This window comes from Camellia sinensis, chromosome 9 (genome assembly GCF_055761805.1).
Source record: "Camellia sinensis isolate YWXY chromosome 9, ASM5576180v1, whole genome shotgun sequence".
NCBI classification, from domain to species: Eukaryota; Viridiplantae; Streptophyta; class Magnoliopsida; order Ericales; family Theaceae; genus Camellia; species Camellia sinensis.
Window position 1 is genome coordinate 14,695,069 of NC_138969.1, and position 23,898 is coordinate 14,718,966.

Consider the following 23,898-nt stretch of genomic DNA (forward strand, 5'->3'; position numbering starts at 1 on the left):
TTTTGATAAAATATTTGATTGATTATTTGGGATACCTAACATTTTCCTTATTTAATGATTATTAGACTTTTGAACAAAAGACATACTCTGTTTGGTTATTCATGTTTCGAATAAGATTTTGATTTTTAATTCTTATCTTTTAGTTTTAGTGAATTTTTTTAATGTTTTGGTCAATTTTTTTTAGATAAATATAATTTAGATTTTACTCAAAAAGTAAAATATTTGAAAAGATTTTTTTTAAAAAAAATCAATAAATACAAAAAATTACGAAAATATACTGAACCTTTGAATATTTTTTGTATTCACCCTTTGCCTTGTTTTAAAGTTTTTCCCTCATTTTGTTTTTTTGTATTAAAAAATAAAACTACGTTAAAATGATTCTTGAAAAGTGTTGTGTGACTATAATACTTTTAAAAAAAATTTTAAATCAGAATTGTGTGACAAATTATTTATGTCAAGTGGAATTTTATGACAATTTTTTTTAGTTTTGTTTTTTTGTTTTTTTTTTTGTGAGAAACCCTAGGGACCGTGTATATATTAACCCTATAGGGACCCTGTATACCCAACCCATCACAACTCATCAATGGCGCCTGAGATGAGAAGCTGCAGCATCAACCAAGATGAAGATGAAGATGAAGATGGAGTCTTGAAAATTCCATTGATTAAATCAGTGGATAAGCGATTTTACCAGAGTATTGGTAATGATCTCTACATATATGTAATTTTGACTTGATTTCTTTGTTTGTGATTGATTTTTTATGACTTTTGTTACTGAAATTGAATCAGATGATGTCTTGTGTTTTGCCTTGTAAGCCCGTCTATGAAGCTCCACATCCAAGTGCTCTAGCCAAGCTGGTAATTCTATCTGCCTCTCAATTTTAATTTAACTATATACATCTTCCTTTTTTTTAAAAAATTTAAATATATTTTTGGTAGATTTTGCATTTTTAAAATTTTTCCAGAATACTTTTATATAATTAACTGTCCAAATAATCAGATTCAGATTCAGATCAAAATTTGCAATCTCTTATGGGTTTAATAGCATATTTATCTAAGATCTGTCTTTATGAATAAAGATGAACATAACCATGATTGTGGAGTTTTAAATTTTTTTTAATTAGTTTGATTTTTTCACAGTGTTGATTGCTGTAGAATCAACAACAATGTATTCAACTAATTTCATTTATGATTTCTTTTTGAAGCAAGTGAGACCATTTTTCCAAATCAGTTAAGATTATAAATTAAGATTTTCTCTCTCAAAATTTGGACATAATATAGTAATTGTGATTGTTTTGCGAACCCTTTATCATACAATTTTTGTTCCCAAAAATAATCCAAAATATTATATTTTTTTTCAAATGTTCATCTTTCTTAGTAATTACTTGTAAGAGGAGTTAATTTAAGCCCACTAAATTATTTAGGCCCAATAGCCCAAGATTAGTGGGCCCGAATTTATCGCAAGTCCAAGATTGGTGGATTTGGATTTATCGCCGTCAAACGGGTTGAATGGCTCTAAGCCTCGAAAGGGTTCGGATCCACGAACCTAGAGACTTACTCAAGCCCGGACTCGAAAGGGTATTAAGCAAGCCTAGAGATCCGAGGCACTCGGACTCGAAAGGGTTTGGATCCACGAACCTAGAGACTTACTCAGGCCCGGACTCGAACGGGTATTAAGCAAGCCTAGAGATCCGAGGCACTTGGACTCGAAAGGATTCGGATCCACGAATCTAGAGATCCGAAGCACCTGGCTTCGAACGGATTCAAACGCAATCTAGAAGTCGCTCTGTTAATGAGTCCCAGAACACTTACGGGCTCGGAGCTTTCCGGGATCTACGCACCAGAACCATGGGCGTAATGGAGTTCGAACAAAGGACCCGATCCCGAGGACGGTGAGTGGAGATAAATTCACTCTTCGGTTAAACTAGCCTATACCTGGGTCGAGGTGGCACGATCTAGGGGGTCCCTGAGACTCGGCAATATTTGCGGCAGGGCGTTCTCTTGAACTACCCCTGACCTTTATGCGGCAGGACGTCCTCTGGGACTACCCCTGACCCTTTGGGATGATTAGGGATCATTGGTTAGGTGTGGCTAAGAAGAAGGGTTCGCCGAGAGGTTGATCTCCTCTTCGGGGTTTTCTCATCCTCGGAGAAGTCACCTCCTCGGAGAGGTCACCTCCTCGGACAAGGTGGTTAGAGAGAATATCCCCCATGTGCCTTGCACATGGGCTCCATCCTACATCACGAGGTGCCTATAAATAGCATCCACCTATAGCTTTACAAGGGATGAATTTTTGGGGAGATGACTCTTGGGAAAGAACTAATTTCCCATCTCCATTATCAACCTTGAGAGTGAAAGTGGGAGATCCATGGGAGAGCCTTGCCATTATTCTTTCTCTAGCCACTTTGCCTTCTTCTTCACCCAATCTCTTATCTCCATCATCTCCTTTCTTTTGTGTTTCTTGAGTTGAGACCATTGAAGAATCTAAGCCTCTCATCATCTTCTAGAGAATTCGAAGTTGTTCTTCAAGGATCTTCGAAGATCTTCGAATTTTCCAACTCTTTTCTTGAACCCTCTCCTACATTTTGGCGACTCTGCTGGGGAGGCAGATTGGTTAATAGTCTCAACGAGATCTGGAATCCACACAACTCCAACAAGGATGGCAGGAGAAGATGAAGTTCACCAACAAGGATCCTCTAATGGTGGTGATGACAGAACCACGGCTCCAGATCAACCACTTTTGCTTGAAGCCATTCAAGGACTTCAAAATACTCAGCAGGAGATTCTTACCACTCTTCAGAATCTCACTCACACCATGTTGGTGATGAGTTCTAACTTTGCACTGGCGCCAAACGGAAATCAAACTGGTGGTGGAGTTATTCCCGCCGGAGCGCAAAATCAAATCCAAGGAGAAGTAGGCCCCAATCAGCCTATGGCTCATGGCAACACGGCCACAGTAACACATGCTCAAACCATAGTGGGCGGCAGCAGTTTGCCCTTGCCCAGGCTCCATGGCGTGCGAAGCCAAGATCCAATGGTGACGAGGGGAGTTTCTGGTGTAATGAATGGCGCTCCGACGACTGTTGGTGTCCAGCAAAACATAAGGAGCATGATGGCGCAAAAGGGAGCTCTGCCCGTACCTAATCTTGTTACGCCATCAATAAATGTTACCCAAGCACCAAGCGGGCCTCCTTTGGTGCCGACAACAAATCTGTAAGCACAACCCGGTATAGCGGTGCTGTACGGTGGACTCTACGGGACTCAATTCAATATCCCATCACCAACTGGCTTGTCTATAGGCGCTGATGGCCAGTATCGTCAAATGTCCTCACCAATGATGAATTCGCAGCACCAGAATGGCCAAGTCGCCCCTAGCTCAGTCTTCGGGTCCATAAGCCAAGTCCCGGGAATACCACCATCAAACTCTCTCCCTCAACAGTTTCTCACTCTCGCCGATGTGCAGGCCATGTTCGATCTCGAACGGGGCAAGAGGACCTTACCCTCTTTGCCTGATCCAGACGTCAAGCCGCCTTACCCCATTGAGATGCTGAGCTATCCATACCCTGAGGGGTATACAGTGCCGAAGTTTATCAAGTTCGACGGAAAACAAGGAAATGCCCGAGAACATGTTGTGTGATTCATCGAGACTCTGGGTATTCATGGTTCAAACCACGTCCTCCGGCTGAGAGAATTCTCTAAGTCCCTCACCGACCGAGCATATAGTTGGTATGTTAATTTGGCCCCAAACTCTGTCCGAAGTTGGGAGGAAATGGTTAACAAATTCCACTCCAAGTTCTTTCAAGTGGCGGAGAAGGTGACCACACTTACATTGTGTAAAGAGAAGCAACAAGAAAGTGAAGACATCATTGACTACGTCAAAAGGTTTCAGGACAAGGCCATGGATTGCCATGAAGCAGTGGAGGAGAGTTATCTGGTTCAAATCTGTCTAGAAGGGGCATTGAGCAGGTACAAAATGTTTCTAGTTAATCACAAGCTACCCACCTTCTCGGCATTAATAGAAGCAGCTCGAAACATTAGCATTCCTCAGGCTCACGAGTCCGGATTTGAGGCCAGTTACAAGACTAGCTTCAGATCGTCTCGTGGACCTATTGTTGCTGCTGCCTCTACCCCAGATACCCGAAAGTCACAAGGAGGAGGTCTTAGAGGCCAGAAGAGAAAGCAATAGAATGGTGAAAAGGGGAATGTTTCTTATACATGTGGAATCGAGGAAGTGAAAGCTCTAGTTAAGGAATGGGTGGCCGACAGAGAGCTAAAATTGCCTTATGTCGAAGAAATGCCATCAAAAAAGGACCGCGAGAGCCCTGAATTTTGTGTCTACCATCGTACATTGAAACATCCGACAGAGAAGTGTTGGACTCTCAGAAAAATCTTCAGAGATAAAGTCGAGGCAGACGAATTGAGGTTCAAGAAGCAAGGGACTCAAGATATCCAAGAACAACCATATCCTCAACACCGAGACAAGGGCAAGAATGTTGCTATGATAGCTTATGAAGGCCCGATGATCGATGCTATCGCCAATCTCGATGACGATGATTGTTATCTGGACGACATCCTCGAGCCAGAGGGTGAGCAAGTTTACTATGGAAGTGCTCTCGATCCAGAGGGCAGAACATTTATGACTCATGGCGAAGATCCCTTTGACCCAGAAGGAGGAGAAGAGTACTATGGAAGAGGAGGACACCATGTTTATGTGGCATCTTATTTTGAAGAGACCGAGGAGATGGTTAATTACGAGCCTCCAAGAGCGGAAAAAGATCTGGAGCACTATGCTAAAACCTTGCAAGACTGTGTAAAGTTCAAGCAGTTCTTTGACCAGCTTGGACTTTCCAGGGAGGCAAGAACAGAAATCACCAAGTCTATCATTAATATAGCCGAGGCACACCATGAGGAATGCATGTCGACTGAGGGATCTATCCCGAGGAAGGCAAAAGAGCAATCTAGTGCCATTACTTTCTCCGAGACTGATCGGAAGTATCCTTTTTCTCACAATCGCCCGCTTTATGTGACTGCTTTTATTAACGGGGTTGAGTTCAAAAGGGCCTTTCTAGATAGTGGAGCCTCTATCAACATTATGACTCGCGCTACTCTAGAAAAGGCCGGAATCTCTGAAGAGCGCATTGTGAAGCAGCCGATAGTCATCACTGGCTTCGGTGGAGAAAGGAGAGTTACTATCGGATACGTAACAGTTGATTTAGCCATCGGAGAGATTCGCTCGGCCACCATGTTCCATATTATCGATTCTGAGGCAAATTATCACATCATTCTAGGAAGGACCTGGATGCATAGATATGGGGCTGTACCATCAAGTTATCATCAGTGTGTTAAGGCTAAATGGGGAAAGAAGACGGTGACAATTCAGGCTACAGAAAGGCCATTCGAGATCCATGAAGCTCATTATTCTGATGCCATCTACTTCACCGAACTGGCTGTCGAAGAAATTCCCACCACCTCTAAGCCTCGAGGGGTCAAAATTCCTCGTTGGGAGGATATCAAAGATGACAAGGAGCCGATGGTAGAATCAAGTAAGCGGGCGGTGTCTAGACCAGAAAGTCCGCCTATTCCTCGGAAGGTGATGAAAGTTCGAGAAGGAGGCAAGATGGTGTACTATTTATGAAGGTGCGGGGAGTCGGTTTCTTCAGTCACCGACTCCGAGTCAAAAGAAGAGCCTCCTGACAATGATATAGTAATAAAGCCTGAAGTGACTCCAGAATGTATGCAAGATGGGCCTCAGCCTCAGCCCGAACAACTTATTGAAATAGATCTGAGTGATGGACAAGATACACCGAGGCCGGTATTCGTAAGTTCGAGCCTTAGCCCAGAGAAGCGGGAACAGTTGTTAAAGTTGATAAGCCGATACTCAGATGTGTTTGCTTGGTCATATAAGGAAATGTCCGGACTAGATCCTGACCTAGTCTCCCACTATCTTGATGTGTTCCCAAACTCCAGGCTAATTAAGCAAGCTGCTCGAAAATATCATCCAGATCTCGAAGAGAAGATTAAGGAGGAGATTGAAAAACTTCAACAAGCTGGTTTCATCCGGCCAATACAGTACCCCACGTGGTTGGCAAACATAGTGCCAGTAAAGAAGAAGAATGGTCAAATCAGAGTATGTGTAGACTTTCGAGATTTGAACAAATCTTGCCCGAAGGATGAATTCCCTCTCCCTCACATCGACACCCTCGTAGATACTACCTCGGGACACCAGATGTTCTCATTCATGGATGGATTCAGTGGATACAATCAGATCAAGATGGCTGAAGAGGACGCAGAAAAGACTGCTTTTAGAACACCTCTCAGAAACTTCTTCTATACAGTCATGCCTTTCGGACTCAAGAATGCCGGTGCAACTTACCAAAGGGCTATGACTGCAATTGTTCATGACATGATCCATCATGAGGTGGAAGATTATGTTGATGATCTAGTGGTGAAATCCAAGAAAGAAGAAGACCATCTCCGAGACCTTGAGAAGGTATTCAAGAGGTGCCAGAAATTCAAAATGAGGATGAATCCTCTCAAATGTGCTTTCGGGGTGCCTCTAATGTTGTACTTAACATCAACCCCCAAGTCCATAGGGGCATTATTAGTCCAAGATGTAGATGGAGCAGAACGCCCGGTGTATTACATCAGCCGGAAGATTCGAGGAGCAGAAGTCCGATATACTCCGATAGAGAGACATTGCTTAGCTTTGGTATTCACCGCCCAAAAGCTCAGACATTACTTCTTAGCACATCAAATTCAGATTGTTACTAGGAGTGATCCAATACGATACCTCATCAGCAGGCCTGCTATAACCGGGAAGGTGGCAAGATGGTTGTTAGCACTGGGTGAATTCGAGATCACATGTGTAGCCCCCAAGGCGATTAAAAGCCAAGCCTTAGCTGACCTCCTTGCTCAAATTCCAAGTGGTGACTATGAACCAGTGAATGAAGAAGTAAGAGGAGAGGTGCATGCAGCTATGGCTTCCGAGGAAAGCTTTTGGACATTAAGCTTTGACAGAGCAACAGCCGGAGGTAAAAGAGGAACCGGGATAGTCCTTACAAGCAAAAGTGGGGAAAAAGTTATATTTGTCTTATAAACTGGATTTCCATTGTTCGAATAATGAAGCCGAGTATGAGGCTCTTATGTTAGGCTTGATAACAGCTGAGAAGCACAGTATCAAGAAGATTCGGATTCGGGGGGAATCAAAGTTGATAGTGAAGCAAGTTTCAGGACAGTTCGTCTTAAAGGAGCCTGCCTTGGCCATATATCGAACAACAGTCCGAAGGCTTCTTAACAAATTTCAGAAGGTCAAAATAGAGCATATGCCTCGTTCCGACAACAAGTTTTCAGACGCCCTCGCTACATTAGGGGCAGGAGTTGATATCCCAGAAGAGGAGGCGACAATTATTATCAAGAAGAGAATAGAACCTTCGATAATACCTGAAGACAAAGGCCTTCCGGAGGACTGGAGAGGAGAAGTCCTCGAACAACTCAAAGTTGAAAAATTGACTATGGCTAAGCTTGCCCAATTCATAATTATTCATGGTGAACTTTACTTCCAATGAGGTACCGGATTCCTCCGGTGTGTTGGCCAACAAAAAGCAAGTTTCCGACTACAACAGATCCATGAAAAGTCTTGCGGGGCTGGGGATATCAGTCTGTACAGAAAGATCCAAAGACATGGCTATAATGGTGCATGATGGCCACAACCCGAGCAGCTGGTGAAAGCTTTCCAAATGATCTTGCAACTCTAGGGGCAAATTTCAACATTCCGTGGAAGAAGTCTATCTATGACATTAACAGTTTGCATTTACTACATTGTCCGAGAAGTTCTATCTTTCTTATGTTATGAAGAAATTTATTTTCTCCATATTATGTATCTCCATTAGAAGTTATTTTCTCTACATTGTATATCTTCATTGTGTTATGTTGCTTGAAACAGTTTTCAATTTTTTACTGCCCCTCGAAAAAGAAAGAGGAATAGTAGACTCGGTTACCAACTTGAAGAGACCTTTCTTGACGTAGTAGAAGTGTGCATCCACTCGGACTTCCGAGAGACAGCCTTGTTTCTGCTCGGACTTCTGAGGGAGAGCCTTCCGAGGGACAACTCTTGCTCTCATTAGTGCGGGTCCGAAGAACAGCCCTTGATTTCATCAATACGAGCTCCGAGGATCTTTCTTTTCAAAGTAGAGTGGACTCTTATTCGAACTCCCGAGGGATAGCCTTTGCTTCCATTAGCTGCCGAAGTAGAAGTGCACATCCACTCGGACTTCCGAGGGACAGCCTCGTTTCTGCTCGGACTTCTAAAGGACAGCCTTGTTTCCGCTCGAACTTCTGAAGGACAGCCTTGCTTCTGCTCGGACTTCTGAGAGACAGCCTTTACTTCTGTTGGTGCAAGCTTGGTAGACTCGGTTATCTTCCAGATGAATTTTTCTTGCCAAAGTAGGGTGTGTGCTACTTTCGGACTCCCGAGGGACAGTCTTGCTTCTGTTCGGACTTCCGAGGAACAGCCCTTGCTCTCATTAGTGTGGGTTCTAAGGGCCCCGAGGTTGTGGATCTCAATCAAGAATTCATTTGCCTGAAATAGCAAAGCCGACAAACGAGATAAGCAATATCAATTTCATATCCTGATTTAAGCATTATCAGAATGGGGCAACATTAACAAATAATATCGATCTATTTAAGCTACAACAATTTTACTCCTCCGAACAAGTTCATGAAAATGCAACAATCAAGTTTTTGTTTCTCCAGGCCGGTTCCTCTCAAACCGACGTAGAGCTACAACGGTCGCACAAAATTTTGGCATCAGCTATGTATTTCCCGAGCATCCACAAGTTAAACAAACAATATATCATCTTTATTATTCAACGAAGTATTTCATCATATCAACAAGTCCTATGATGAATTCTACATCAAGAGTTCAAGCATGCTATCTAATATTCTCGAGGTTATTTTCTCGGGTTTCATCAATAACAACAATAATTATTTTATTCGTCCCATGCAAGTAAAGATAGCAACAACACTCACTTGTAGTCCATGTTCTCTCTCAACATCAATAGCCTAGTGCAAGCATCAAATATTTTGTTTATATCAGATTTATTATCACGAGTTCAAGATCCAATCGGAGGGATTCAAAGAGTATCTCATCTTCTCTAAAAAAATAAAATAAAGTGCAAGTGTCCTCAAGACTATAATGTTCAAACAACAACATTCAACATTACAAGATTATCAACTCTGATTTTTACTCTACAAAGCGTGTAAACGACAAGCTCATAGGTTCAAGATTCAACAAGGAGCACTAATTATTTCAAGACAAAAATTACAAGATTCAAGATCCAAATCAAATTTCCACACATTCAGAGTTCATCAGAGTATAAGGTTCATCAGATCCAAAAACATAAGAAGAATAAGAAGAGGGTTTTGGCAGAAAACAGTTTGCAGATCCGAATCAGTTTTGAAGAAATAAAAAAAAATGGGCAGAAGCAAGCACTATGGAGGCAAGAAATAAGACCGAAGCAAGCACCAAAATGGCCCAAGACAGTCAGAACAGGTCGGTGGCAGCACCTATCGCCAGCACGGACAGTGGACGAGAAAGGGTGCTAGACAGACCAACGACGCGTTGAAAGGGCGACGTGGTCCACGTTGATTAATCCCGGCCGAATCCAGTGAGTATGCAAAAATCGAGATTCAAACTCTGAAAAAATAGCGCCCGAATGTGAGACTAACGAGCTGGATGGTGTTAGGCAAAACCACACATCGCGTTGAGTGGGCGACGTGTGGTTCGCGTTGAACAGACGAAGACGAAGGCAAAGCACTGGGCAAGACCACGCACGTTGCGTTGAGTGGGCGAACGTGCGTGGTCCGCGTTGGACAGTTGAGGACGAAGGCAGTGTTGAAGACGTAGCGGGGTCGGCGTCGATCAAGATCAACAAGATTGAGCTAGGCTGGGCAAAACCACACATGTTGCGTTGAGTGGGCGAACGTGTGTGGTCTGCGTTGGGACCGTTGAAGCCAACGGTGGTCGGAGTTGCAGCAAAGAGAGGTCAGTAGCAGCTTGGGTCACGACATTTGCAGTAGTCGGGGCTGTGACAGGTTGGCGACGCACTCAGAGTTGTAGCAGTCGGTGCCCAGAATTGCAGCAGTCGGTAGTGAGCAAACCGCGAAGCAGAGCCCCTTGAAGAAGACGAACTCTGAATCTGTCTCTGTTAGAGAGAATGGGCTGAGAATGGGTTTGACAAAAAGGGTTTTAAGCTTGTATTTACAAATCTAATACAGTCAAAGGAATAAAAATAGTTGAGAGGAAGACCAAGGCCCACCAAAAATGGGTTTCATAGTAGATTGATGACGGTGCGAGCAGCGTGCGTGAACAATGGGCTAGAACGATGCTGGGCAGGCCAACACCGCGCTGAGTGGGCGGCGTGGCCAGCGTTGGTCAGTCACGGATAGAAGCAGTAGTAGAGGCCGACAGTAGCAGCAACGTCGCAGCGGGATTGGCATTGACACTTGCAGCAGAACAGAGCTACGGTGTGCCTGGATCTCTGAGGGACTGCATCATTAAATTGAAGGGAAACACTGATGGTGAGCAGCAGCTTGGGTCGCAATGCTGGAATAGGGGCGATGACGACGGCGCTCGGAGTTGCACCAACGAGCAATGAGCAAACGAAGTGGCCCTGTGGTATTGCAAATACGGAGCTTCTTTGAAGAAGATGAAGCTTGGGTTGATCTCAGTTTGGAGAGAAAGTGTGCCGAAATGGGTCCTTGGAGTTTGATCTCCTGCAAATAAATTAAAAAAAAAAAATCATTAGTGAGGTAAGGAAGATGAAGCACAGAAACAGAACAAAAAAAAAGAAGAAGAAGAGATGTCATAAATGCAAGCAGCTGGGATCGGCCCCTGTTATTGTAGAACCAGAGCTTTCTTGAAGAAGACGCAGCTTGGTCTCTATAGAGAGAGAGCCGAAATATTTGTGGGCAAAAAGATAAGGCAGCAATTAGGGTTTTGTCTTTATCCTAAAAAAGGATATAAAAGATGGCCTCAATGTGCTCAGGCTAAGGCTATGTATATATATAAAGGGCCAAGCACTTTGTGGGTTTTGAATTTCATGGACGAAAACAGTGCATCTCCATTTATTTTATAGAAAAGAATATGTTGAGAATATGCCAAATATTTGAGAAGGAATATGCTGGGAACATGATTTGGCAAAAAAGTGGTTAAAGATGGGGGACTTTTTGTCTTTGATATATATATATATATATATAAATAAAGTGGAAAGTGAGGCTGCTGTATTCTAAAAACAAGTGGCCTTATCTTGTCAAGATAAAAAAAAAGAAAGAAGTGGATTTCTTAATTCTTATTTCTTTTACTTGGAGTAAAAAAAAAAAAGTTTTGTATTTTTCAATACTTGGAGAAGTGAAAATGTAATTATCAATATTCTAAGTTGTTGTTAAAAAAAAAAAAGAAAAAAAAAAGAAAAAAAGTTATTTATTTATTTTTTATTAGTTGTCAATTTTATCCGTAATTTAAAGAGAGTCCTCAGTTTTTATCCATAGATTTTATCAAGGCCAAATATTCTCGAAGACATAATGTGAAGCATGGCTGATAAAGTGAAATTATGCATGTCCGAGAAAATTACAATTTCTCGTACACGCAAGGGGCAAATGTAAGAGGAGCTAATTTAAGCCCACTAAATTATTTAGGCCCAATAGCCCAAGATTAGTGGGCCCGAATTTATCGCAAGTCCAAGATTGGTGGGTTTGGATTTATCGCTGTCAAACGGGCTGAATGGCTCTAAGCCTCGAAAGGGTTCGGATCCACGAACCTAGAGACTTACTCAAGCCCGGACTCGAAAGGGTATTAAGCAAGCCTAGAGATCCGAGGCACTCGGACTCGAAAGGGTTCGGATCCATGAACCTAGAGACTTACTCAGGCCCGGACTCGAAAGGGTATTAAGCAAGCCTAGAGATCCGAGGCACTCGGACTCGAAAGGATTCGGATCCACGAATCTAGAGATCCGAAGCACCTGGCTTCGAACGGATTCAAACGCAATCTAGAAGTCGCTCCGTTAATGAGTCCCAGAACACTTGCGGGCTCGGAGCTTTCCGGGATCTACGCACCAGAACCATGGGCATAATGGAGTTCGAACAAAGGACCCGATCCCGAGGACGGTGAGTGGAAATAAATTCACTCTTCGGTTAAACTAGCCTATACCCGGGTCGAGGTGGCACGATCTAGGGGGTCCCTGAGACTCGGCAATATTTGCGGCAGGGCGTTCTCTTGAACTACCCCTGACCCTTTGGGATGATTGGGGATCATTAGTTAGGTGTGGCTAAGAAGAAGGGTTCGCCGAGAGGTTGATCTCCTCTTCGGGGTTTTCTCATCCTCGGAGAAGTCACCTCCTCGGAGAGGTCACCTCCTCGGACAAGGTGGTTAGAGAGAATATCCCCCATGTGCCTTGCACATGGGCTCCATCCTACATCATGAGATGCCTATAAATAGCACCCACCCATAGCTTTACAAGGGATGAATTTTTGGAGAGATGACTCTTGGGAAAGAACTAATTTCCCATCTCCATTATCAACCTTGAGAGTGAAAGTGGGAGATCCATGGGAGAGCCTTGCCATTATTCTTTCTCTAGCCACTTTGCCTTCTTCTTCACCCAATCTCTTATCTCCATTATCTCCTTTCTTTTGTGTTCTTGAGTTGAGACCATCAAACGGGCTAAATGGCTCTAAGCCTCGAAAGGGTTCGGATCCATGAACCAAGAGACTTACTCGGGCCCGGACTCGAAAGGGTATTAAGCAAGCCTAGAGATCCGAGGCACTCGGACTCGAAAGGGTTCGAATCCACGAATCTAGAGATCCGAAGGACTTGGCTTCGAACGGTTTCAGACGCAATCTAGAAGTCGCTCCGTTAATGAGTCCCAGAACACTTGCAGGCTCGGAGCTTTCCGGGATCTAGGCACCAGAACCATGGGTGTAATGGAGTTCGAACAAAGGACCCGATCTCGAGGACGGTGAGTGGAGACAAATTCACTCTTCGGTTAAACTAGCCTATACCCGGGTCGACGTGGCACGACCCCGGGGGGTCCATGAGACTCTGCAATATTTTGCGGCAGGACGTCCTCTGGGACTACCCCTGACCCTTTGGGATGATTGGGGATCATTGGTTAGGTGTGGCTAAGAAGAAGGGTTCGCCGAGAGGTTGATCTCCTCCTCGGAGAAGTCACCTCCTCGGAGAGGTCACCTCCTCGGACAAGGTGGTTAGAGAGAATATCCCCCATGTGCCTTGCACATGGGCTCCATCCTACGTCATGAGGTGCCTATAAATAGCACCCACCCATAGCTTTACAAGATGATGGATTTTGGAGATTTTTAACTCTTGGGAAAGAACTAATTTCCCTTCTCCGTTATCAACCTTGAGAGTGAAAGTGGGAGATCCATGGGAAAGCCTTGCCATTATTCTATTCTCTAGCCATTTTGCCTTCTTCTTCACCAAATCTCTTATCTCCATCATCTCCTTTACTCTTGTGTTCTTGAGTTGAGACCATTGAAGAATCTAAGCCTCTTACATTTCTTCTAGAGAATTCGAAGTTGTTCTTCAAGGATCTTTGAAGATCTTCGAATTTTCTAACTCTTTTCTTGAACCCTCTCCTACATTTTGGCGACTCTACCGGGGAGGCGGATTGGTTAATGGTCTCAACGAGATCTGGAATCCACACAACTCTAACAAGGATGGCGGGAGAAGATGAAGTTCACCAACAAGGATCCTCTAATGGTGGTGATGACAGGACCACGGCTCCAGATCAACCACTTTTGCTTGAAACCATTCAAGGACTTCAAAATACTCAACAAGAGATTCTTACCACTCTTCAGAATCTCACTCACACCATGTTGGTGATGAGTTCTAACTTTGCACCGGCGCCAAACGGAAATCAAACTGGAGGTGGAATTATTTCCGCCGGAGCGCAAAATCAAATCCAAGGAGAAGTAGGCCCCAATCAGCCTATGGCTCATGGCAACACGGCCACAGTAACACATGCTCAAACCACAGTAGGCGGCAGCAGTTTGCCCATGCCCGGGCTCCATAGCGTGCCAAGCCAAGATCCAATGGTGACTAGGGGAGTTTCTGGTGTAATGAATGGCGCTCCGGCAATTGTTGGTGTCTAGGAAAACACAAGGAGCATAATGGCGAAAAAAGGAGCTCTACCCGTACCTAATCTTGTTACGCCACCAATAAATGTTACCCAAGCACCAAGCGGGCCTCCTTTGATACCGACAACAAATCTGCAAGCACAACCCGGTATAGCGGCGCCGTGCGGTGGACTCTACGGGCCTCAATTCAATATCCCATCACCAACTGGCTTGTCTATAGGCGCTGATGGCCAGTATCGTCAAATGTCCTCACCAATGATGAATTCGCAGCACCAGAATGGCCAAGTCGCCCCTAGCTCAGTCTTCGGGTCCATAAGCCAAGTCCCGGGAATACCACCATCAAACTCTCTCCTTCAACAGTTTCTCACTCTCGCCGATGTGCAGGCCATGTTCGATCTCGAACGGGGCAAGAGGACCTTACCCTCTTTGCCTGATCCAGACGTCAAGCCGCCTTACCCCATTGAGATGCTGAGCTATCCATACCCTGAGGGGTATACAGTGCCGAAGTTTATCAAGTTCGACGGCAAACAAGGAAATGCCCGAGAACATGTTGTGCGATTCATCGAGACTCTGGGTATTCATGGTTCAAACCACGTCCTCCGGCTGAGAGAATTCTCTAAGTCCCTCACCGACCGAGCATATAGTTGGTATGTTAATTTGGCCCCAAACTCTGTCCGAAGTTGGGAGGAAATGGTTAACAAATTCCACTCCAAGTTCTTTCAAGTGGCGGAGAAGGTGACCACACTTACATTGTGTAAAGAGAAGCAACAAGAAAGTGAAGACATCATTGACTACGTCAAAAGGTTTCAGGACAAGGCCGTGGATTACCATGAAGCAGTGGAGGAGAGTTATCTGGTTCAAATCTGTCTAGAAGGGGCATTGAGCAGGTACAAAATGTTTCTAGTTAATCACAAGCTACCCACCTTCTCGGCATTAATAGAAGCAGCTCGGAACATTAGCATTCCTCAGGCTCACGAGTCCGGATTTGAGGCCAGTTACAAGACTAGCTTCAGATCGTCTCGTGGACCTATTGTTGATGTTGCCTCTACCCCAGATACTCGAAAGTCACAAGGAGGAGGTCTTAGAGGCCAGAAGAGAAAGCAATATAATGGTGAAAAGGGGAATGTTTCTTATCTATGTGGAATCGAGGAAGTGAAAGCTCTAGTTAAGGAATGGGTGGCCGACGGAGAGCTAAAATTGCCTTATGTCGAAGAAATGCCTTCAAAAAAGGACCGCGAGAGCCCTGAATTTTGTGTCTACCATCGTACATTGAAACATCCGACAGAGAAGTGTTGGACTCTCAGAAAAATCTTCAGAGATAAAGTCGAGGCAGACGAATTGAGGTTCAAAAAGCGAGGGACTCAAGACATCCGAGAACAACCATATCCTCAACACTGTGACAAGGGCAAGAATGTTGCTATGATAGCTTATGAAGGCCAGATGATCAAGGCTATCGGCAATCTCGATGACGATGACTGTTATCTAGACGACATCCTCGAGCCAGAGGGTGAGCAAGTTTACTATGGAAGTGCTCTCGATCCAGAGGGCAGAACATTTATGACTCATGACGAAGATCCCTTTGATCCAGAAGGAGGAGAAGAGTACTATGGAAGAGGAGGACACCATGTTTATATGGCATCTTATTTTGAGGAGACTGAGGAGATGGTTAACTACGAGCCTCCAAGAGTGGAAAAAGATCTGGATCACTATGCCAAAACCCTGCAAGACTGTGTAAAGTTCAAGCAGTTCTTTGACCAACTTGGACTTTCCAGGGAGGCAAGAACAGAAATCACCAAGTCTATCATTAATATAGCCGAGGCACACCATGAGGAATGCATGTCGAATGAGGGGTCTATCCCGAGGAAGGCAAAAGAGCAATCTAGTGCCATTACTTTCTCCGAGGCTGATCGGAAGTATCCTTTTTCTCACAATCGCCCGCTTTATGTGACTGCTTTTATTAACGGGGTTGAGTTCAAAAGGGCCTTTCTAGATAGTGGAGCCTCTATCAACATTATGACTCGCGCTACTCTAGAAAAGGCCGGAATCTCTGAAGAACGCATTGTGAAGCAGCCGATAGTCATCACTGGCTTCGGTGGAGAAAAGAGAGTTACTATCGGATGCGTAACAGTTGATTTAGCCGTCGGAGAGATTCGCTCGGCCACCAAGTTCCATATTATCGATTCTGAGGCAAATTATCACATCATTTTAGGAAGGACCTGGATGCATAGATATGGGGCTGTACCATCAAGTTATCATCAGTGTGTTAAGGCTAAATGGGGAAAGAAGACGGTGACAACTCAAGCTACAGAAAGGCCTTTCGAGATCCATGAAGCTCATTATTCTGATGCCATCTACTTCACCGAATTGGCTGTCGAAGAAGTTCCCCCCACCTCTAAGCCTCGAGGGGTCAAAATTCCTCGTTGGGAGGATATCAAAGATGACAAGGAGCCGATGGCAAAATCAAGTAAGCGGGCGATGTCTAGACCAGAAAGCCCGCATATTCCTCGGAAGGTGATGAAAGTCCGAGAATGAGGCAAGATGGTGTACTATTTATGAAGGTGTGAGGAGTCGGTTTCTTCAGTCACCGACTCCGAGTCAAAAGAAGAGCCTCCTGACAATGATATAGTAATAAAGCCTGAAGTGGCTCCAGAATGCATGCAAGATGGGCCGAAGCCTCAGCCTGAACAACTTATTGAAGTAGATTTGAGTGATGGACAAGATGCACCGAGGCCGGTATTCGTAAGTTCGAGCCTTAGCCCAGAGAAGCGGGAACAGTTGTTAAAGTTGATAAGCCGATGCTCAGATGTGTTTGCTTGGTCATATAAGGAAATGTCCGGACTAGATCCTGACCTAGTCTCCTACTATCTTGATGTGTTCCCAAACTCCAGGCCAATTAAGCAAGCTGCTCGAAAATATCATCCAGATCTCGAAGAGAAGATTAAGGAGGAGATTGAAAAACTTCAACAGGCTGGTTTCATCCGGTCAATACAGTATCCCACGTGGTTGGCAAACATAGTGCCAGTAAAGAAGAAGAATGGTCAAATCAGAGTATGTGTAGACTTTCGAGATTTGAACAAATCTTGCCCAAAGGATGAATTCCCTCTCCCTCACATCGACACCCTCGTAGATACTACCTCGGGACACCAGATGTTCTCATTCATGGATGGATTCAGTGGATACAATCAGATTAAGATGGCTGAAGAGGACGTAGAAAAGATTGCTTTTAGAACACCTCTCGGAAACTTCTTCTATGCAGTCATGCCTCTCGGACTCAAGAATGCCGGTGCAACTTACCAAAGGGCTATGACTGCAATTTTTCATGACATGATCCATCATGAGGTGGAAGATTATGTTGATGATCTAGTGGTGAAATCCAAGAAAGAAGAAGACCATCTCCGAGACCTTGAGAAGGTATTCAAGAGGTGCCAGAAATTCAAAATGAGGATGAATCCTCTCAAATGTGCTTTCGGGGTGACGGCCGGGAAGTTCCTCGGGTTTCTTGTACACAGACATGGTATCGAGGCAGATGAAGACAAGGTCAAATCTATCAGAGCAATGCCTCCCCCACATTCTCAGAAGGAGTTAAAGAAGTTCCTCGGGAAAGTGTCTTATATTCGGAGGTTTATCCCAGCACTTGCAGAGATCTCTGCCCCTTTCGGTTCATTGTTAAAAGGAGATGCCAAGTTCGAGTGGAACCAGGAGCACCAAAAGGTCTTCGAGAGAATCAAGGCGGCCTTGACCTCGCCTCAGACCATGATAGCCCCGCAGCCCGGGGTGCCTCTAATGTTGTACTTAACATCAACCCCCAAGTCCATAGGGGCATTATTGGTCCAAGATGTAGATGGAGCAGAACGCCCGGTGTATTACATCAGCCGGAAGATTCGAGGAGTAGAAGTCCGATATACTCCGATAGAGAGAAATTGCTTAGCTCTGGTATTCACCGCCCAAAAGCACAGACATAATGGAGCCCCCTTTGGAGATAGAAAAGAAGTGGTGGAGGTAGCCGCCTGCCAGAAGGGGTCCTTCCGACCAAAATAAGGGGATTTCCTCCACTCAGATGCCGGAGGTACATCCTTTTCTTTCACGAGAGCCGGTTCTGATGACCCCGGGACTACGGGTTTCTTTCGAGAAGACATATGGCTGAATTAACAGAGAGTCCATGAATTCAGCAAATTCTACGAGGAATTTTTTACACCAAGGGTTCAGGTTCAACCCCGGAAGTCATCAACAAGTCTTTTTCTCGGGTATTCTTCAAGCTCAACAAATTTTAATACCAATGGGTGCATCATCAACATACAGATTTTCGGTTTCTATTCTCAATAAGAGGTGCAATGTCATAGGTCGCTTTGTGATGAAGTTCAATCGGGTCAATTTCTCAAAGTCACTATGTTCCATATTAAAGGTTCAATTTATACGGGGCTCAAAAATTTGGACAGAGTGAAGTTCAATAGTAAATTTCAGGCCCGAGATCCGAAGTATATTCCATTGCTCATCAGTAGCAAGATTTGATGGATTGACGTGCAAGCTACAAGAATGTTCTTCCCAAGTCAATATTATTTGCTCAATTCAAGTGGCAGATATTCTATTACGACGGCAAAATTCAGCAGCAATGGTTCAAGTTATGCAATAGCCCAGAATTTCTTTGGCAAATTTCAAGTCAGAAAAATCGTTTAAATAAATCCCACAGCCTATTTCAAAAATTGCAAAGCCCAAACAAATCCGAGCTTCATATTGGAATTTCAAATCACCAATTTTATTTTTATTTTATCTATCAGAGCATGGATGTATCAGAGCATGGATCAGAGCATGGATTCATTTTATTTAATATAGCAGTGCATGGATTTATATATTTATTTTTTTGAGCACAAAGATCCATCAATAAGAAGGAAAATGGATTCTTTCATTTATTTATTTTATACAAGAGCTGCCACCACACAAAAATATGTATATATAAATAAATAAACAAAAACAATTAAAAGAGGTTACTCACAGATTTATGCCAACAGCGGAAGAGCACGGCTGAGTTAGAGGCAATGTGGGAAGCAGAAAATAGGCCACGAATGGGTGGAACCAGTACCGAAGATAGCCGGAGTAAATCAATAACAGCACCGGCAGTGGGCAAGAAACAATATAGTTAGACCGACGCCGCGTTGAGTGGGCGGCGTGGTCAATAACCAGTTACAATTGAAGCCGAAGGTAGTGTGGAAGACGTAGCGGAGTTGGCGTTGACGTTGAGCAACAAGACTGAGCTAAGTTGGACAAGACCACACACGTTGCGTTGAGAGGGCGAACGTGGGTGGTCGACGTCGGATAAGCTGAAGCCGGAAGCAGCGATGTGGAGCTAGGTTGGGCAAGACCACACATGTTGCGTTGAGAGGGCGAACGTGCGTGGTCGACGTCGGATAAGCTGAAGCCGGAAGCAGCGATGGTGCCACAGAAGAGTCGGCAACCACACACGTCACGTTGAGTGGGCAACGTGTGTGGTCTGCGTTGGAACAATTGAAGCCAGTGGTAGAGTTCCAGCAGCGAGAGGCCGACGGAAGCTGGGGCCACGGCAACGCAGTTGGTGCAAGCTTGGTAGACTCGGTTATCTTCCAGAGGAATCTTTCTTGCCAAAGTAGGGTGTGTGCTACTTTCGGACTCCCGAGGGACAATCTTGCTTCTATTCGGACTTCCGAAGAACAGCCCTTGCCCTCATTAGTGAAGATTCTAAAGGCCTCGAGGTCATGGATTTCACACAAAAATTTATTTGCCTGAAATAGTAAAACCGACAAATGAGATGAGCAATATTGAGTTCAGAATATGATTCAAGCATTATCAGAATGGGGCAATATCAACAAATAGTAATGATCTATTTAAGCTACAACAATTCTACTCCTTTGAGCGAGTTCATGAAAAATGCAACAATCAAGATTTTGTCTCTTCGAGCCGGTTCCTCTCAAGCCGACATAAAGCAATCAATTATCCGATAAGAAGATTTATATACAATATGAGAGACTTATTTCCTCGAATTTCTTTTGCAACAACATTTATTTACTCTACAAATTTCAAGACGAGCAAGTCTAACAAAATTTTCAGTAGCAACACCAATCCCTCATTTGCCACATTAATACTATATCTATGTCAGATTTTCCATGGGGTTAGCAAGGATTCAACATTGATTCTTCCAATATTGACAAAGAAAAAAAAAATCAAGTGCTCTTTATCAAGATGTGCAACACCAAAAATTTATGGGTTACTTGTCCATAAATTTATAAATCAGAGTTCATACAAATAAAGAATTCAAGAATGAGTTTCAGCATATAGTTATTCACAGATTTGGAGAAGCAAAAATATATGAAGCTAGCTTAAGAGGGATTGAACCAGCACAAACTGAAATCGGCAAGCTAAGGCCGATGCCGACCAAGAAGGACAGCAGGGGGTAGTGTCGGAGAAAACTAAGGCCGAGATCGGTAGAGCCAGCGCCAGGGGCAGCCAAGATAGGTCGGCAGCGGTGAGTGTAGCTTGGACAAACAGTAAGTGAGAAGGATGCTAGACGGACCAACGACGCGTTGAAAGAGCGACGTGGTCCGCGTTGATTAATCACGGCCGAAACCAGTGAGTATGCAAAAACCGAGATCTATATGATTCGAACTCCGAAAAATAGCGCTGGGTTGTGAGAATAATGAGCTGGATGGTGTTAGGCAAAACCACACATATCGCGTTGAGTGGGCGATGTGTGGTTTGCGCTAAACAGCCGAAGACGAAGGCAAAGCGCTGGACAATCCGAAGCCAGAGGCAGCAGTGGTGTCGCAGAGGAGTTGGCAACCACACATGTCACGTTGAATGGGCAACAGTGTGGTCGGCTCTGGGCAGTCAAGGCCAAAAGCAAAGTTGCAGCAGTGGTGATGTCTCAAGAGCAGGACGAAAAGGTGCGCAGGCCACGCAAGCTAGGCAGTCTTGTATGCAAGGCAGGGTCGGGGCTACTCTCGCAAGCGCCGTCGGAGTGTTACACGGCGCTAGGAAGATTGGACGGCGCTGCTTAGTCGCGTTTGAACCAGTGGTGGTGCTATTCGGTGGAGCAAAACCGAAATCAGACGCACCTAAAGCTCATAGTGGATGCGTCGTTGGGCCGAGGTGAAGTATTGACAACGGCGAGGCCTGTAGCTGCGGCGATGAACAACGTACAACCTGAAAAATTTTCGATAGTGAAGTAAGGAAGATGAAGCACAATAAATAAATAAATAAATAAATAAATCTGTTATTGCAGAAACAGAGCCTCTCTGAAAATGTTGAAATCTGGGCTTGTCTTGGAGAGAAAGAGTCAGTTCTGTAATGGCAGCACTTGAAGTAGCCACAGCCAATGTGCAGGAGTCGGTGGCCTTCAGTAGTCACAAAACAAGCTAGGCAAGGTGGGCTTTGGGTTTGGCAGCCGCGGGCTCCGATTGAAGAAGAATAAAGCTGGGCCAGTTTTGAGGAAGAAGAAAGAAGCTTGATCCCTCTGTTTAGTGAGAGAGAGTGCCGAAATGGCTGTGCAAGAAAATAAAAGAGAGGCTACATTAATTAGGGTTACTATCCTTTTCTTTAAATAGAATAAAAAAAAGGGGGCGTGATGGAATATCCACTCAAATATTCTACACACACACACACACACATATATATATATATATATATAATGGCCCAAGCAATTACGGGTTTTAAATTTGAAGAAAGAAGAACAGTGGGTTTGGATGATTGGACTCCACAAAATAAATTTTATTTATTTATTTATTTTTTTGCTGAGTACATTTCAAAAAGTGAGCTCACATTTGCAAAAAAGGATAAGAATGGTTGATTTTGTCTTTAGCTTCCATATATATATATAAAAATAAATAATTATGGGTTTGACCATTTCTGGGGGGAGGAATTTAATTCTTGATCATCCTGGAGGGGTGGATTATTAAATATTTAAAATTTGATTTCTCTTTGAGAGAATAAATCAAAAGTATGAAAGTGTATATGGGCCAAACATGACATAAAGATAAAAAAGATTTCTTATTATCTTTATTACTTGTCGATTTTATCTGTAAATTACAGTGAATCCTCAACTTTATCCATAAGCTCTGCCAAGACAGTATATTTCTGGGGACGTGATGCAAAGTATGGCTGATAAGGCAAAATTATGCATGTCCGAGAAATCTATAATTTCTTATACACGCAAGGGGCAAATGTAAGAGGACCTAATTTGAGCCCATTAAATTAATTAGGCCCAATAGTCCAAGATTGGTGGGCCCGAATTTATCACCATCAAACGGGCTAAATGGCTCTAAGCCTCGAAAGGGTTCGGATCCACGAACTAAGAGACTTACTCGGGCCCGGACTCGAGAGGGTATTAAGCAAGCCTAGAGATCCGAGGCACTCGGACTCGAAAGGGTTCGGATTCACGAATCTAGAGATCCGAAGGACTTGGCTTCGAACGGATTCAGACGCAATCTAGAAGTCGCTCCGTTAATGAGTCCCAGAACACTTGCGGGCTCAGAGCTTTCCGGGATCGACGCACCAGAACCATGGGCGTAATGGAGTTCGAACAAAGGACCCGATCCCGAGGACGGTGAGTGGAGACAAATTCACTCTTCGGTTAAACTAGCCTATACCCGGGTCGAGGTGGCACGACCACGGGGGGTCCATGAGACTCGGCAATATTTTGCGGCAGGACGTTCTCTGGGACTACCCCTGACCCTTTGGGATGATTGGGGATCATTGGTTAGGTATGGCTAAGAAGAAGGGTTCGCCAAGAGGTTGATCTCCTTCTCGGAGAAGTCACCTCCTCGGACAAGGTGGTTAGAGAGAATATCCCCCATGTGCCTTTCACATGGGCTCCATCCTACATCATGAGGTGCCTATAAATAGCACCCACCCATAGCTTTACAAGATGATGGATTTTGGAGATTTTTAACTCTTGAGAAAGAACTAATTTCCCTTCTCCATTATCAACCTTGAGAGTGAAAGTGGGAGATCCATGGGAGAGCCTTGCCATTATTCTATTCTCTAGCCATTTTGCCTTCTTCTTCACCCAATCTCTTATCTCCATCATCTCCTTTACTCTTGTGTTATTGAGTTGAGGCCATTGAAGAATCTAAGCCTCTTACATTTCTTCTAGAGAATTCGAAGTTGTTCTTCAAGGATCTTTGAAGATCTTCGAATTTTCTAACTCCTTTCTTGAACCCTCTCCTACGTTACTAAATCAATAATTGTCATTCACTATACACGGCTCTCTATCTTCACTCTGATTCACAATTTTCTGCACGCATTAGTGTGTTTATATGAAGTGAATATATGACATTGAGTTTGACTAGCAGGACTCAAATTTGAAAAGGGCGGGCCACTGCGGGCGTTATGGCATCCTTAGTACCTGCCAGCTTCAGCATGATGCATTTTTAAATGCGTCATTGGTCTTGTTCTCTCAATTTTGGCACTTTGGAAGCATTCTCATTGGATATGTATTAAAAATATTTATTAAAGTGCATTATACGAAAAAAAGTCGTAGGATTCAAAATTTGTGTTGCATTTTGTATCTAATTCATTCTAGACCATTCACATTGTATGTGTTAAAACATATTTGTTAAAGTGTGTTATATGACAAAAAGTAATAAAAGTGAGATATGTATCAAAATTTGTATATGGGTGCCCCAATATAGTTGTATTCTCCAGTTTCCATATTCAAAGTTTGTGTTCTCTTGTATTCAATTCACTCTTAGAGAACTACAGTACTTGTGTTAACAATATTAAATCATA

General features: G+C 43.9%; 1 long non-coding RNA gene across 1 annotated transcript; it reads left to right on the forward strand.

Annotated features, from left to right (window-relative positions):
- Nucleotides 1-562: 562 nt before the first annotated feature.
- Nucleotides 563-23,770, forward strand: LOC114296488 (uncharacterized). Its single transcript, XR_014341028.1, has 3 exons — nucleotides 563-698; nucleotides 787-855; nucleotides 23,463-23,770. It is a non-coding gene; the product is annotated as an uncharacterized LOC114296488 (long non-coding RNA).
- Nucleotides 23,771-23,898: the final 128 nt, after the last annotated feature.